The sequence below is a fragment of the Lates calcarifer genome, linkage group LG7_1, assembly GCF_001640805.2.
Source record: "Lates calcarifer isolate ASB-BC8 linkage group LG7_1, TLL_Latcal_v3, whole genome shotgun sequence".
Lineage (NCBI taxonomy): Eukaryota > Metazoa > Chordata > Actinopteri > Centropomidae > Lates > Lates calcarifer.
In genome coordinates this window covers 2323470-2338879 of record NC_066839.1, presented here as the reverse complement: position 1 = coordinate 2338879, position 15410 = coordinate 2323470, and positions in this window count along the sequence as shown.

Sequence of the window (15410 nt, the reverse complement as noted above, 5' to 3'; positions counted from 1 at the left end):
GCGCTGCGAGCATATGGAAATCTCCCCTGGGACTCATATGTGTTGTGGTTTTGTAGCATGTGTGTGTGTCACTGCCTTTGTGTCTGTATTTGTAGGTGTGTCTGCATGTGTGTAACATTGTTCAACTATTGCAGATTGCAGTTGAAATAAGGTCCTATCAATCAATCAATCAATCAATCATCCAATTATTGTTTATGTTTCAGGAGATAGACGTGTGATTAACACCTTTACAGGCTGTCACACAGGTTTTCTTAACACCTCGTTTCTCTCTGTTAACATCCAGGAATCTATTGCTAACACAGTGTTCACTGTTCAGGAGCAGACCTTCAAACATCCTTTAACACTTTCACATTAAAACAACTCTGGATACACAGTTTCTTATTCTATAATGACAGAACTGGTCCAAAATCATCCATAAGACTTCAACATTAACTGTTTCTGATTTGCTTTGTCAGTATTTACACAGAAGATCGACACAAATCACAATTAGGTATCTGTTTCAGAAGTCAAACATTATGTTATGGTCATTTTTAAAATTGTATTGTTAATATCTAAGTGTCTAAAAGGACGAGGAGAGTGAATAGTTCATTATATTTACCCTGCAGCTTTTTAATTCAGTGTCCAGATTCAGAATTTACTGTACAGTTCTGGGTTTAGTGGTGCAGGTGCAGGACAGAAATCTCAGCAGGTATTGATCTCCCTGTCTGCTGAACTCCTCACAGGCCCAGAGAAGCTGCAGCACAGCAGAGGAGGAGTGGTGCATCCTGTTTTATTTTGGTGTTTCCTGTCCACAGCTGCAGCTTCATCATTTGATTGGCTGCCACCTGTGCTGCATCTATAAGGGGAGGCCTTTAGGTTGGGCCTCCTCTTTTGTCCACCCTGCTGCAGCATGAAGGTGCAGTCATGTCAACGTGCAGCAGAATCTCAAAGGAAAATCATCATCGTGTGGAATCAATGCTACAAAGACCAGAGGCAGTGAGAGAGCGAAGGGAGGACCAGGTTTTGTTAGCCATCATGCTAAGCTGTGTATTGAGCTGCAGCTAACCAGCTAATGGGTTAACTAGCCTGCTAACTGTTGCTAACTGCAGTGGGTGTTTGTGTGGTGGCTTCTTCAACAGGTAATAATGCATCACCACCAGAGTGTGTAATTTACAGTCAGACAGTCTGAGTTAGTCTTTGTCCATCAGAGCAACACAAACAGAGAGGAAGCAGAAAGAGGGAGACAAGTCTTTGTATCAGTTTATTTCTGAGCAAAGAGGAAAGTTTTCTCGGTAAGACTTCATGTCTTCTTGTGTTTGACCTGAATCATCTCCTGCTAAGACTTTTTAAAAAACTAAAAAGATCTGGTGCTGTTTATATTTAACAGATATTAATCAAATGTTTATTTGCTCACACAGGTTGTTTTTTCATGATTTGTGAGGAAAAGACAAACCACAGCTGAACCTGCAGCTCAACAGACGAGTATCTGACCGAACGACGAGGACGAATCAGCTCCAGGTCGCTGTGTACTGGTGCTGAGGTCTCATCACACTCCATTGAAAGGACAGAGAGCACATTACTCAGGTGGGTGAATGTTTTCTTTAATGTGGTTTAGTTAGTTAAGCAGGTGTCCGATTATTTTTCCACCACTCAAAATAAGGCAAGTCAGGTTTTTTTCTGTGGCACCAGTTTAGTGCTTTACATTAAACTGGGTTAAAGGCCTGGGCATGTATCAGGAATTTAATACACGGTTCAGAAACTGAATTGGCTGTTTAGACTGAGAACTGGTGAATGTAAAGATAAGATGGTGCCAACATGGAGTCGACGTGGAACCAGTAGTTTGTTTCTGCACTTTTTGGCAGCCGACCTGCTCACATGACAACAACAAAAATAAACATGAAAACCCATCAGTTTTCTGCTGTGGGGATCACCAGCTCCAAAAATATCCTGTACTCACATTCCTTATCACACGCAGGGACTATTATGATTTTATAATGAAGCATTTAGCAGGCAACCATTATGTCAGACATCTCGCTGAGCGTATCATTTCACCACTGGGAGTTATTTTGCGAACTCACGCCATCGCTGCCGCACTGTCGGAGCCGCAGGCCGACGGACACGGGACGGATCTGTGAGTGCACCCTGGGAAAGCTCTCATTTCTGGTTGTGTGTCGCCCAGATCGGCTTGTTTACATGCCTTAATGGTTAGTAGCAAACAGCCTGTGGTGGGACACCCCGTGTGTGTGTGTAAAAGGGAATACCACATTTAGCTGCAGAGCTGTTCCCAGCTGTAATTAACTCTAAAGATAAAGCAGGGTGTTCTTCTGCCAGCTTTTAGGAGATTTCTCTGGCTCGTTTAGAAAACTTCAGCCTGTGATGATCCACCAAAGCAGCTCGAACACGATTTCACTTCAATACGCAGCAGTTTTATATTCACTTTTTACATTTTCCGTTTTTTTAAGTTTGACTTGAGCCTCTCAGTCGTTTCGAATCCTTCTGGCAGTGATTGGCATAATGAACTACCACTCTACGGCGTGCCTGGGTCAATGACCTCTCCTGGCTGCCCATGACCACCTGAATCAAAGTCAAGTCACTAACGCAGCCTACAGAGAGACCTCTGTGTCTGCACCATCCTCCTTCTCAGCTGCTGTGTTGCTCCGAGGATCATCGTCTGCACACGAGGCGTTCACAGTCCACGCTGTTCCGGTGTGTGGATCAGAGCAGGAGCGTCCCTCTCTATCTCTTGAATGCTCTGAGACCTCCTCTCCTGACACCTCCTAACATCCCAGACTTCTTCACCTGATCTCTTTGCACTTTGTCTTAGTTCTTGGTGTTTACTTCAAGGTCTCCTGCTGCTTTGGTTCACTGAAGTTTAGTTTGGCTGCAGAATTTGATTGTTTGTCTGCACTGTTTATATAAAACCTGCGAACTGTGCAGACAATGTCAGGTGATCTGTTCAGGAAGAACAGAACAAGAAATCAGATGATTAAAAGACATGAGCGGACATGTGGTGTTGATCCAGACACTCACCACAGGTGTCGACTGACCCGGCGTTCCCTGGTTCTGTGTCCGTTTTATGTTGTAATTAAAAACATCCCAGGCAGTGTTTCATGCAAACAGACACATTTATAGAACTATTGAGCCACAAGTCAAGTCCAAGTCCTTAAATCTGACGTTTCAAGTCAGAAATAAATCATCATCGTGTGGTGAGAGTCATTTCATTCGTGGTTAAAGTCCAAGTGAAGTCCCTGAGCTCCAAGTCTGTGAGACTTTGTGAAGTTGACTGACGTCCAAACGTCTGAGTTTGTGCTTCCATAATGTCGATCACAGTGTGAGAGGTCTGAGAATTCCGATGGATCATGAGACTGTTTTCCATTGAAACGTGAACGGAGCTGAAGGCTGAAGACTTGTCATCATATCTTACTCATCCTGAGAGGAAGTGGAGCTGTACGTCTTGTTTCTGTCAAAAAGAGACTGAGGCTCTGAAGCTAACGTGCTGCATTCAAGGCCAAGCCAGGACTGAATATAGAAAGACTGTGCTGTCCTGATTCTGACAGAAGTAAAGTCTGCATCAGTAAAGTTTGTGAAACAGATATTCTTCTCTTCTTTTGTTGCTTATTTGAAAATGAAACTGATGATTCCTTGAGTTGCCACACCAACCAAAAAGTAATAATACTCTAACATGTTGCTTTGGAGTGCGTTACCCCCAACACTGGTCACTGTCTCAGGCAGATGATGATGAGTCTTCCTTTCTTGGACGCCATTTTCACAAGTTTGAAAATACGTTGGTGGTCCCGTCTCTTCCTGCTTCACAGCCAAGATGATAATCAGCTTCCATCACATGCACCATCAGTTCCTTTTCATTCATTTCTGTGGAGAACCACATCAGTAACGTCCTGACAACATCGTGACACATGGGAAATGAGAAATGAAAATGTGGACTGTGACTGAGCGAGGCCTCGTCACAGCTCTTTGATGGTGGACGTGATGTAGCGTTTGTTAAACAGCATCCGCACACATCTTTCTTTTTTAAAGAAAACTAACACATGGTGGCAGATAGATTTCTGTGGTTAATCTGCTGAGAAAGCCGAGCCTGATTGCAGCAGACCAACTTGACTTTAGCAGACATGAGAAAAATTATTCATGTTTTTTCACTTGTTCTCAGAATATTATTATATAGTGCTCAGTCACTGGTTTCTTAAGGCTACCAAGATACTAAAACCACATTTTTTAAAGCACTGGCTGAATGAGGCTAAATAGAAATACGAGTCAATTAAATCAACAGGTGTTCTCAATGGAAATAGACTCTCTGAGGCTATTGTTTGTCCTACTTAGCAACCGTAACCAAGGAGAACGGCGGAGAGGCGAGACTTGACAAAGGGTCAATTTGGCCTGAAAGTGGTTTAGTCTGTCCCCCGACTGAGCGATCCAACGTGTCCGCCGACGCTTTCAAATCTGCACAGATCCATTCTCTCCCACACACAAGAATATTTTCAGTTTTTCTCGCTGCAGGAGGAAAAAAAAAAAAACATCAAGTCAGACATCAGAGATGTTTCAGCTGATCACTGCCACACTCACAGGGAAACACACACTTCAGTGTTTATGCATGTGTGTGTGTGTTTGATGTGAGGTAAAATGAATGGTGTGTGTCTGCACAGAGCCATGGGTGGTCTCTGTGTGTGTGTGTGTACATGCTGTGGCGGTCTGTACATGTGCCTGTGAGTGTATTTGATGGTCAGTGTGTGTGTTTGTGTGTCATGGAGGCATCTGTTCATTGGAATAAACAACTTTCCATTTTTAGCTGCCAGGAAAAAAAAGAGGTGGAATTAGCAAAAAATCCTTCCCCTCTACATTAGTGTGTGTGTGCGTGCGTGCGTGTGCGTGTGTGTGTGTGTGTGTGTGTGTGTGTGTGTCCAAATGGAAAGCGAGATAGCTCAATTTGTTTTCTCTCTCAGGGAGATGCCAGCAGGAACAATTCTAAAATTAATTCTTTAAAGAGGAGAGGAGGTGAAATGAACCCAGAGAGAAGAGAGTAAAAAGAAGAGAGGAGTCTTTTTTTTCCTAAATTAACTAGATAAACGGAAAGAGAAAGAAGAGGTCAGAAGACAAGACGAGACGCAGAAGCAAAGAGGAGGAAAAATGAGAACTGTTGGAAAGACTTGAAGAAGAGAGGAGAGGAGCTGAAAAAAGAGCAGGGTAGAGGAGAGGACAAACCATCCAACACTATAATTTCCAAAACAGGGGGTGGATTAAAGATAAGGAGAGAGGAACAGAGGCCAGAGGAATAAGAAATGGAGAAAAAAGGTGAAAGTGGAGGAGGACACTGAGGAGGAGAGGAAACGACTCCACAGGATGAGAAGAGAAAAAGTGGTAGTTATTTATCTGTCTGTTGATCTGTTGTGTCAGAGGTTTGGATCAGATTCAGATTCTAACTGACTCTGCTGTTTCCATACTGTCGCACTGTGTCACTAACATATAACATGATTTAGATGTAGAATGTAGAACAGCTGTAATGCTGTGGTTTCATTGGCTAAACTGTAAATACACTGTGTTGGTTTGACAAGAGAATCACACTGAAAAAATATTCTAAAGATCATGATGCAACAGGTGCAGCAACCTCTCACAACAGATGAAAAACCTGAATTATTGCTGAAGTTAAATGATGTTTTATCATATTTAATGATCTGAAATATAGAAAATGGAGAAGTCAGATCTCCATCCAAGAAGTTTTCTCTGGCTGCTTACAGTAATCATTTCCAAAACAAAAGGAGACGGAAAAAAGGGGACACTACAAAAGTCTGGATACCAGAGATAAGGAGGTGGAGGAAGAAGAGAGGAGGAACACAAGAAGGAAAGAGACAGTCTCTCTGAAATAATAAGACAAAGAGTGAAAGACAGAAGAGGAGGTGAGATGAGCTACAGGAGGGAAAAAGACACTCTTCTTCCTCTTTAATATCCAGGAGAGAGGATGAGGACACTACAGAGGGAGAAGGGCAAAGAAGGAGAGGAGAGGGGGAGGCCAGACGATGAGGAGAAATGAAGAAAAAGAGGAGGATGGAGGAAGAGAAGAACCTCAGAACGGCTGCCTTTAAGAGACAAAGAGACCAGATGAAGTGGAAGGAAAGAGGTTTAAGTCTGAGGAAAGACAGAAGAAAAACTGAGACCTCCTTCCTCTGTGATTTCCAAGAGGACAAAAGAGAGGAGGAGAAGGGGAGAGAGGAGAGATGGACGAAGGTGAGAGGATCAACAGTGAAAACCTTCGTCCTGTTGTTTCCAAAATAAGAGCGGAGACGAGGAGATGAGGCGGGAGAAGAAGAATGGAGAGAGTGGAAACTCTTCAGAAACAGTAACTGGGAGAAATGATGTGACCACAGTTACACACTGACCCCTGTTGGTCGACGGAGGTACTGCACCCAGAGATGTGGTCATTTGGAAGAAATGACAAATGTTGTTTTCCTTCTGTTTCCTGGAAGGGCATCAAGAAAGTTAGAGCCCATAAAACACCCTGAGTCACGGGGATGCTGGGATTAAAAAAAAAAAAGAAAGAAAAAAAGACAAACATTATTTCATCAAAGGAACCAAACCACACCTTAAAATTGAAAACATGACTGTTCACTTTCAGAGCAGCCAAGCACTTCCAGGTAGCAGCTGGCATCAAACCGCCTGAAAAACTGCTGATTGTCTCCTTTTCTGGCTTTGTGATGAATTACATGAAAAACAGGTGTAATTTGTGAATCAGTGTATCTGTAATCTGTGTATCTGTCCTGTGTGTGTGTGTGTGTGTGTGTGTGGAGGGGGGTCGATGGTAGTGGTGGTGGTAAGTGAATCAGGCCCATGTCTAACCAGCACCAGATGTGGACACAGATAAGTTGTTTGCTGGTTGTTTACTGGAACGTCTCGTCTTGTTTGTGGCGTGACTTAGAGGCTGGTGCAGAGCCGCAGTGTGAACCTCCACCCCCCAAACCCCCAACCCCTAAACCCCCCAGTCCTCTGTGGAGATAATATTCGTTATTTATCTGCTGTACGCTGCCATTTCTTTGATTAGAACCAGTTTTTCCAGCTTTAAATTATACGACCAAAGCTCTTCATACGAGCAGTTAGAAATGTGGTGACCAGAAGAAACATTTCTATCGCTGACATGTTAATGGGCCATACACATTCAAGAGCAGGCTACAGATGAATCCAGGTTATAGGCAGAAGTAAAGAAGACTGAATTACTGCAGTGGCTCAGCTGTGTCCAGGAGATCATGTAGAACGAGTTATATATTGAAAATATTTTCACTATGTATATATTTAAATAAATATTATCATCTATCAATGTAAGTTAGTCCAGATAGAGGGATGGAGATTTTTCTGCTCCAGCTGTAAAGTTAAAAATCCACCGTCCTCTGCTCCACACAATAAAACTTACCTCCATAAATCTCCATTAAAAGACCAAGCAGTGGCTACAGGTGATGAGCTGCTGAGTTACACAGGTAGATCACTTGTTTTCTGAGACAGGAGGCTCCTCTGTGCAAGAGCCACAAGTCATTTTGCATCTCTGTGTTCATTTGATTGACTTTCCCAATGTTATTTTTTCCTAAAGCTTGTCCCATAACCATCTGCAGACTGATGTCATGAGGCTGAGTAACTTCTTCATTCACACAGGCCGTCTTCATCTGTCAGCAGAGGTGACTGTCGACCCATTAACCCAAACATCTTTGCTGCTGTGTTCAGTTTGACTGGGACACTGCAGTAATGAGCCAACTGGTTCTTAGATGCAGTTTTAGTGCTGTCTGCAGTAATCTGACTTTTAGCTGATTTTTGCTGGAAAAAGTGGCACAAAGTGAATTTTCCCATCTTTCCTGAAATAACTTTGGTTAAAGATGACATTTAATTTCATGAAATGTTCATTTGCATTAATCACAGGCTGACATAATGAACTAGCTTTATTCACTTGGTTTAGGATGGACTAAGTTATAAAAACACTTTATAAAGAAGGAGATTTTCTGCATTGTTCACCTTCCTCCTATTTTTTTTTTTTTACGAGCCACCTACTGGTTATTAAAACTAAACTGCAGCATGAGCAGAACTCAGTAGATGATTGTTCTGCAGAGCTCAGGTGGTGAGCATGGTGCGCTCTGTTCATCTTGTTGCAGAATGATAAAGGATTAAGTCTCTGTCAGTTGCAGAGCAGATCAGGAGGCTGGAGGAAGACACAGTAGAGAGGAGGATCTGCTGATGGTGTAAATATAGCAGGATGCAGGTCAAGCTTTGTTCGGAGGATCCTCCCTCTGGGTCTCCTCACCACCTGCATCTGCAGCCCTGCATGTTGGCCATATGTCTTCTCAGTCTTCAGCATCAGGGAGTTCTATATTTAGTTTTTGGCTGACCGCATGGAAAGGCTTGTTTGTTTGCTCTTATGTGTTTGCTTTCTTTTTAAAGTCGGTTTGGAAATGCAGCTGGAAAGAATCTGCTGAAATGCTTCATCAGTCATTCTGACTAATTGGACTTTAGGTAGCTTGTAAATGCAATTCTGTTTCAGAGCCGAGTTTCCAGTGTTAGATGGTGAAACTCTGTCCTTCCTTCCTCAGAGGTCAACTGCTTCTATTTTTTATTAACGTGGATAAAAACCTGCTGTGACTCTGATCTTTCTCACAGTTTTTGCATCTTTTTTTTTCCTGAAATACAGAAAAACGTACACATTACCTGGAGCTGAGATATTTGTTTACAGGCATCATGTGAAGCTTTTTAATGACGACATCCACCATATATCTGTTAAGTCTTGGGCACCTCTCCATCTGGGTGTCCTCCAGGCGGCCACACTGGCAGCTACCCATCGTCCAGACTGTTCATCACAGCCAAGGTAGATGGTGCCAGTCCAGAGCCACTGCCAGAAACACACTCTCTACTCTCTTAAAAATATCAAAAGGTTGTGCACTATTTAAAGCTGTAACTAACATATGGCTACTGATCAGACCATCATGCAGTGGATGGTTTTAGTTTTGTCGTCTTCTTCTGTATTTATTTCAGTTAAAAAGCACATGAAATGGAAGTTATGTATTGTCAAAGTCAACTCAAGAGCTTAAAGTTCCTCTAATCTGTTCACAGAGAATTCTCATCAGCTCTGCAGAGGTCTTTCAGCCTCTTTTAGGTACTTTTTTTCGTGGCACATTCACTGTTTTGTTTGGATTTTAAAGGATCCAGAAAAAAATCACACGTGTCAGAAAAAGAGAACTGAAGAGTGAGCACTGGAGGATATTGTTCCTTTAAACTCAGTGTATAAGCTGTAAGTAAAGTCCGGTTTATTTTCACCTTCAGCAGCGGGTGTACTGGACGTCTCTGTTTTTGATTTATTATCCTGACAATAAACACACTCCTCTCATCCTCCTCGGTGCCCCAGACAGAGCACGTGCAAACTGTGCCTTACAGGCTCTGTCAACACTGGTTGAGTTGTGGCCGCAGCAACAACTGCTGTCATGCAGGACAACGTGTGTGTGTGTGTGTGTGTGTGTGTGTGGAGGTAGAGTTGATTTACTTATGGACTTTCAGAGAAAAGACAGCATCAATTTAAATCACCCACACACACACACACACACACACACACACACACACACACTCAGGCTATAAAAGTAACCTGTTTATGATCCAGCACGCCCTTGCCCTTTCTTACAGACATCAGCTGAATTGATGGTCTGTGTGTGTGTGTGTGTGTGTGTGTGTGTGTGTGTGTGTGTGTGTGTGTGTGTGACCTGCAGAAGATTTATTACACTCACCAATATTAATAAAAGATGGAACAACATCAATAAACATGCACACCAGCACACAAATACACAAATGCAAGTGCATGTGCAAGTAGCATGCCTAGGTATACACCTTACACACAACAATACACGAGAACATGACATGCACACACACACACACACACACACACACACACACACACCTGTTTGTACCTTGAAAGTGTTCTGTGTTAGGCTGAGAGCCAAGGTCTATGGAGAGACTGTGACAGGAGTGATAACTCTGCCGAGATCTCTCTCCCTCTCTCTCTCTCTCTCTCTCTCTCTCTCTTCCTCTGTCTGTGTGTGTGTGTGTGTGTGTGTGTGTGTGTGTGCGCACGTGCAGTCAGGTTTACAACAAAGAAAAGAATATAAGCACGAACATCAGCTGGGAATAAATAAACATGCAGCTAATGATTTCAGTGATAATGCTGGAGGTAATTGGGAGGTTTGAGGAAGAGAAGATTCGTGTTGTTGCTTTGTGTCTGGATGGTAATAAAGCGTGAAAATGTAAATTAACCTTTTCTAATAATCATTTCCATCTTGAAAATGAGAGCAGATGACGGCTCTGCAGCCAGGAAAAGGTAGAGAGAGAGGAAAGACATGGATGTGGGGTAAAGAAGCTGGTGGCATTTATAATCCATGTGACGCACAAGGTGGACTCCTTTCTGTGTGTGTGTGTGTGTGTGTGTGTGTGTGTGTGTGTGTGTGTGTGTGTGTGTGTTATTCATAGTCCTGATTGGCGTCATCAGCTCCAAGCAAGCCACTGCTGTTTCAGAAAGTCACGCTGAGATGCAACATGTTAACCATCAGCACGCGTCATGGCCTGTACCCAACTACACACTGAGCTGTCACACCGTGTGTGTGTGTGTGTGTGTGTTGGAGGGGGCAGCTAGTTCATTATGAATAGATGCCCTTTTCTATCAATTGTGCTGCGAACACAAGATTTATTTCTTCTTTTTTAACATATCTAAAGACTGTTTAAAATGTAAACAAATTTTCCTGGCTTTTTTTTTCTTTCCCTGTTGATTCAACAACATTAAGTGCATTTCCATCAACTCTTTTTATGCACATTTTCAATTTACCTATAAAAAAGGGAGTTCTATGCTTGGCTGAGGTGGAAACAAAAAACAAAATGATCAAAACAAAATGTGACAAAGTGCAGTGAAAACAGACTTTGTGAATAAATCATGACATATATGAATCATGTGAAAACATCAGATCTGTGTGGAGTGATGACCTTCCTCGCACAGATACATGAAACAAACAGAAACTTGTTTTTGTGTTTTTGACTGCAGCTCTTTCAGTTATATTATTATATTACATCATCTACATCTTGAATCTTCTCTGCTTTGGACAAGTGGCACCGACTGTTAATCTCAATTCAACCTGTGGTGGTCACATCAGAGAAGTGGAAATGTGTCTTCATTTGTCATGTAACATTTCATTAAGTGGAAATCTGACTATTGTCATTTGCACTAGTTTTTACTGAAGGCTTTGTTCATACATCATTCATAGCCGGATTTATATGACATTTTCTTGCTAAAAAATATGTTTTTTAAAATAGCTGTTCACTCAAAATAGCCTCTGTAAAAATCTTTGAATCTAAAATGTCAAGACAATTTTGAACCTGGATTTATCCAGTGTTCAGATTTCTCTTTTGGGAGTGTATGCAAATTTGTACATTTTTAATAAGATAATGCATTCTTTGAATTCTTTGAATATGTTAAACATAACATTGCATTTGTACTACAAAAAATAATTGTTTTATGTAAGTGATGAAGTTTTATGGTGATATCTATTAGTTATTAGTTACATTTTACCCTGTTCACCTGTAGTGTTTTGTCTTAAAGCTTATCCTATAGCACGCTGTGCAAACGCAGATATGGTATAGTTTGCATTTAGCCTTTAACAAGTGTTTTTCCATAAGAAACTCAACTTAACTTAAATGAAATAGTTAACAGAAGGAAATACATTTTAACAAAATCTTAGTTATATAATCTCAGTAAAAACTCCTATAAATGTTGGGCTGAATGTGCCAAACCAATAGGAGGCCATCCACCTTCATGTTACATGCAGGTCGGTTATTTTCCCTCAAACGATGCCAGAAATTTTGATGCCAAATGTGTCCCAACATGTTTTCAGTGTGTTCGCAAAGCATCACAGCAGGAACTCCCGGAGTCACCAAACCCCATAAAAAAACACAGTAAAACTGCTACAAGCAGCAATTCAGAAAGGGGTGTTTTTATGGTTTGGGTGTAATTGCATGATTTAAAAAAAATACATTGGGGCAAAACGTTTTAGTCGAGAGCTTGAATGCTTGGTAGTGTTATTTTAACCCATTCATAAAGCACTTTATGTGTGGTTAGTTGATGAGCTTACTGGAAACACTTTGGCAGAACAGAGTCACTCAGTGTTCACATCCAAAGAGGAAAAGGACTCTACTTTCTTTGTGAGAGTTGGGTTCATTTGCTATCAGAATATTACACTTCTAAAGTAGGAAACTTTGAGTCCATCGAATGGGCTAAGCTGCAAAAACTCTAGATCCTATTTGATTGGCACTGACCACTTTCACTCTTTCCTGTTGGTTTGTTGAAATGATGGCGGTCTGACAGCATGTTGAGTTTTGTTCCTGTCAGTGTCAGCTCTGGATGGATACAAAGCCTAAAACCCAAAATGTCAGACAGCTCAAAGTGCTCCATGGGTCGGTCTGACAGTTTGATAGAGACTCTAGGGAGGAATCCGCAGCAGGGTTCAGCTCAAGGTTTTGATGTTGTGGTAGCACCCATGGGAACCAGTATCTGAGCACTAACACACACATATACAGAGCCTGGCAGCTATAATGTTCCTGTCAAAAATGAGAGACAATCAAGTATCATTTCCTCTATTACCCTCTCTTCCATATTCATTATGTTTGCTGCAGAATAGATAAGTAGTCTCTTCCTCATTGTCTGTTTGTGAGGGACAAACAGGGAAATAGAGACAGAGGTGTCTGTCAGATGTAATGAAATCACCTATTCAGGCCTGTGAGTACATCACAAAAAAAAGCTGCTCAGGGTCACAACTTTAACAGTCCAAGTACTTGCTATGACCTCAAGCCTGTTGAAGTTTATCAGGGTTCAGTGGGATTCACCGGATTCATGTTAATTAGACTGGTTCATGCAAATACAGGGTTCTAATGACTGTGTGATTTACTATACTGAACATTTTCTCCTTTAGAGTTATGGTCAGTAAACTTTGAACAACAGGAGCTTCTCTACTACTTACTACTAAACTGCATTTATAGAGGTAGTAGTATAGATATTTCCTACCTTTCCACCTGTGCAAAAAATAGTGAATCACTATACCAGTGTGATGTGCTTTAAAGGGATTTGCAAACAACATATAAACATATAAATAATTTATATTATATATCCAGCTACTACCTGTATAGTGTGAAATTCTTCCAACATTTTTAAAAACTTGCTGTAACTTAATATTTCAGCCTTTCATAAATTCATACTTCTATGTGTCTGGAGACTCAGTGCCCCAAATCCAACCCCCTAACCCTCTTGTGGACTAGGAGGTGCTCCTGCATATGGGACTGAACCAGGATCTACAAGACCTGCCACAACCTTATGGCTGCTAACAAACACACCAGAGGCCTGTACTATGAAGTTCAACATACCCAGGATATCTTTTCATTACCTGGCTTTTTTGGCATTTACAGAGAAAGACCTCTTCCAGTCAACTGTTAATTTTCTGAAACACCCCTCTAATGTTTTGTAAAATCCTCTGGTTCAGCTGTAATGTTGAATATTTTTCTGTGTTTTCATGGTTAATCTGTGGATGAGGAATAGGTAGTAGTGTATTGATCACTTTCCTTTGTATGTTTCTCTTTGGTTTCCCCTAGGTGTCACCACTTCGTCCGTGACATTGTCCACAATTTCGAGACACTGGCCATGACTGCAGAGACATCATCCACAATTGGAGAGACACATTTCACAATTTCAGAGACATTGTTTAAGATCAGAAAGACATTGTCCATGACTCATGGAAAGATCATCAAAAATCACAGTAACGGAGGTCCTTGATTTGATGATATCATCCATGATCACAAAGACATTGTCCTTAATCACAAAGATATTGTCCATGATTGCAGAGACATAGCCACAGAGAATCTTCAAACAAAAAGTTCTTAGAGACCAGGACAGAGGCCTCCAGGTAATTCACAAACAGCACTGACATTAAACTGTTTATGTTCAGTATTCAGTGTATCAGAAAAGTATTAAAATCAAAGTAATCTGCAATATTAAAAATGTGTAGCAATCTATAGTAACAAAAATTATGTCATAGTATAAGATGGCATCAAAAATATTAAAATGTCATAGCGTAGTAAGGCACCCAAAATGTCATAAAAACGTCATCGTATAATAAGGTGTCAAAAATGTCATAAAAATGTCATACTATAATAAGGTGACGAAAATGTCATAAAAATTTCATACTGTAGTAAGGTATCAAAAATGTCATAAAAACATATAATAAGGTGTCAAAATGTCATAAAAATGTCATAGTGTAGTAAGGCGTCCAAAACGTCATGAAAATGTCATAAAAATTTCATAGTGTAGTAAGGCGTCCAAAATGTCATGAAAATGTCATAGTGTAGTAAGACCTCAAAAATGTCATAAAAATGTCATGTTGTAGTAAGGCATGAAAAATGTCATTAAAAAGTCATAGTGTAGTAAGGCGTCCAAAATGTCATAAAAATGTCATAGTGTAGTAAGGCGTCCAAAATGTCATGAAAATATCATAGTGTAATAAGGTGTCAAAAATGTCATAAAAATGTCATGTTGTAGTAATGCATCCAAAAAGTCATAAAAATTTCATGTTGTAGTAAGGCGTCCAAAATGTCATGAAAATATCATAGTGTAGTAAAGCGTCAAAAATGTCATAAAAATGTCATGTTGTAGTAAGGCATCCAAAATGTCATGAAAATATCATGTTGTAGTAAGGCGTCCAAAATGTCATAAAAATGTCATGTTGTAGTAAGGCATCCAAAATGTTATAAAAATGTCATAGTGTAGTAAGACCTCAAAAATGTCATAAAAATGTCATGTTGTAGTAAGGCGTCCAAAAATTCATAAATATGTCATGTTGTAGTAAGGCGTCCAAAAAGTCATAAAAATGTCATGTTGTAGTAAGGCGTCCAAAAAGTCATAAAAATGTCATAGTGTAGTAAGGCATCCAAAATGTCATAAAAATGTCATAGTATAGTAAGACCTCAAAAATGTCATGTTGTAGTAAGGCGTCCAAAAAGTCATAAAAATTTCATAGTGTAGTAAGGCGTCACAAATGTCATGAAAATGTCATGTTGTAGTAAGGCATCCAAAATGTCATGAAAATATCATGTTGTAGTAAGGCATCCAAAAAGTCATAAAAATGTTATGTTGTAGTAAGGCGTCCAAAATGTCATGAAAATATCATGTTGTAGTAAGGCGTCCAAAAAGTCATAAAAATGTCATGTTGTAGTAAGGCGTCCAAAAAGTCATAAAAATTTCATAGTGTAGTAAGGCGTCCAAAATGTCATGAAAATGTCATAGTGTAGTAAGGTGTCAAAAACCATCAACAAATGTCATAGTATAGTAAGGTGTCAAAAACCATCAAAAAATGTCATAGTATAGTAAGGTGTCAAAA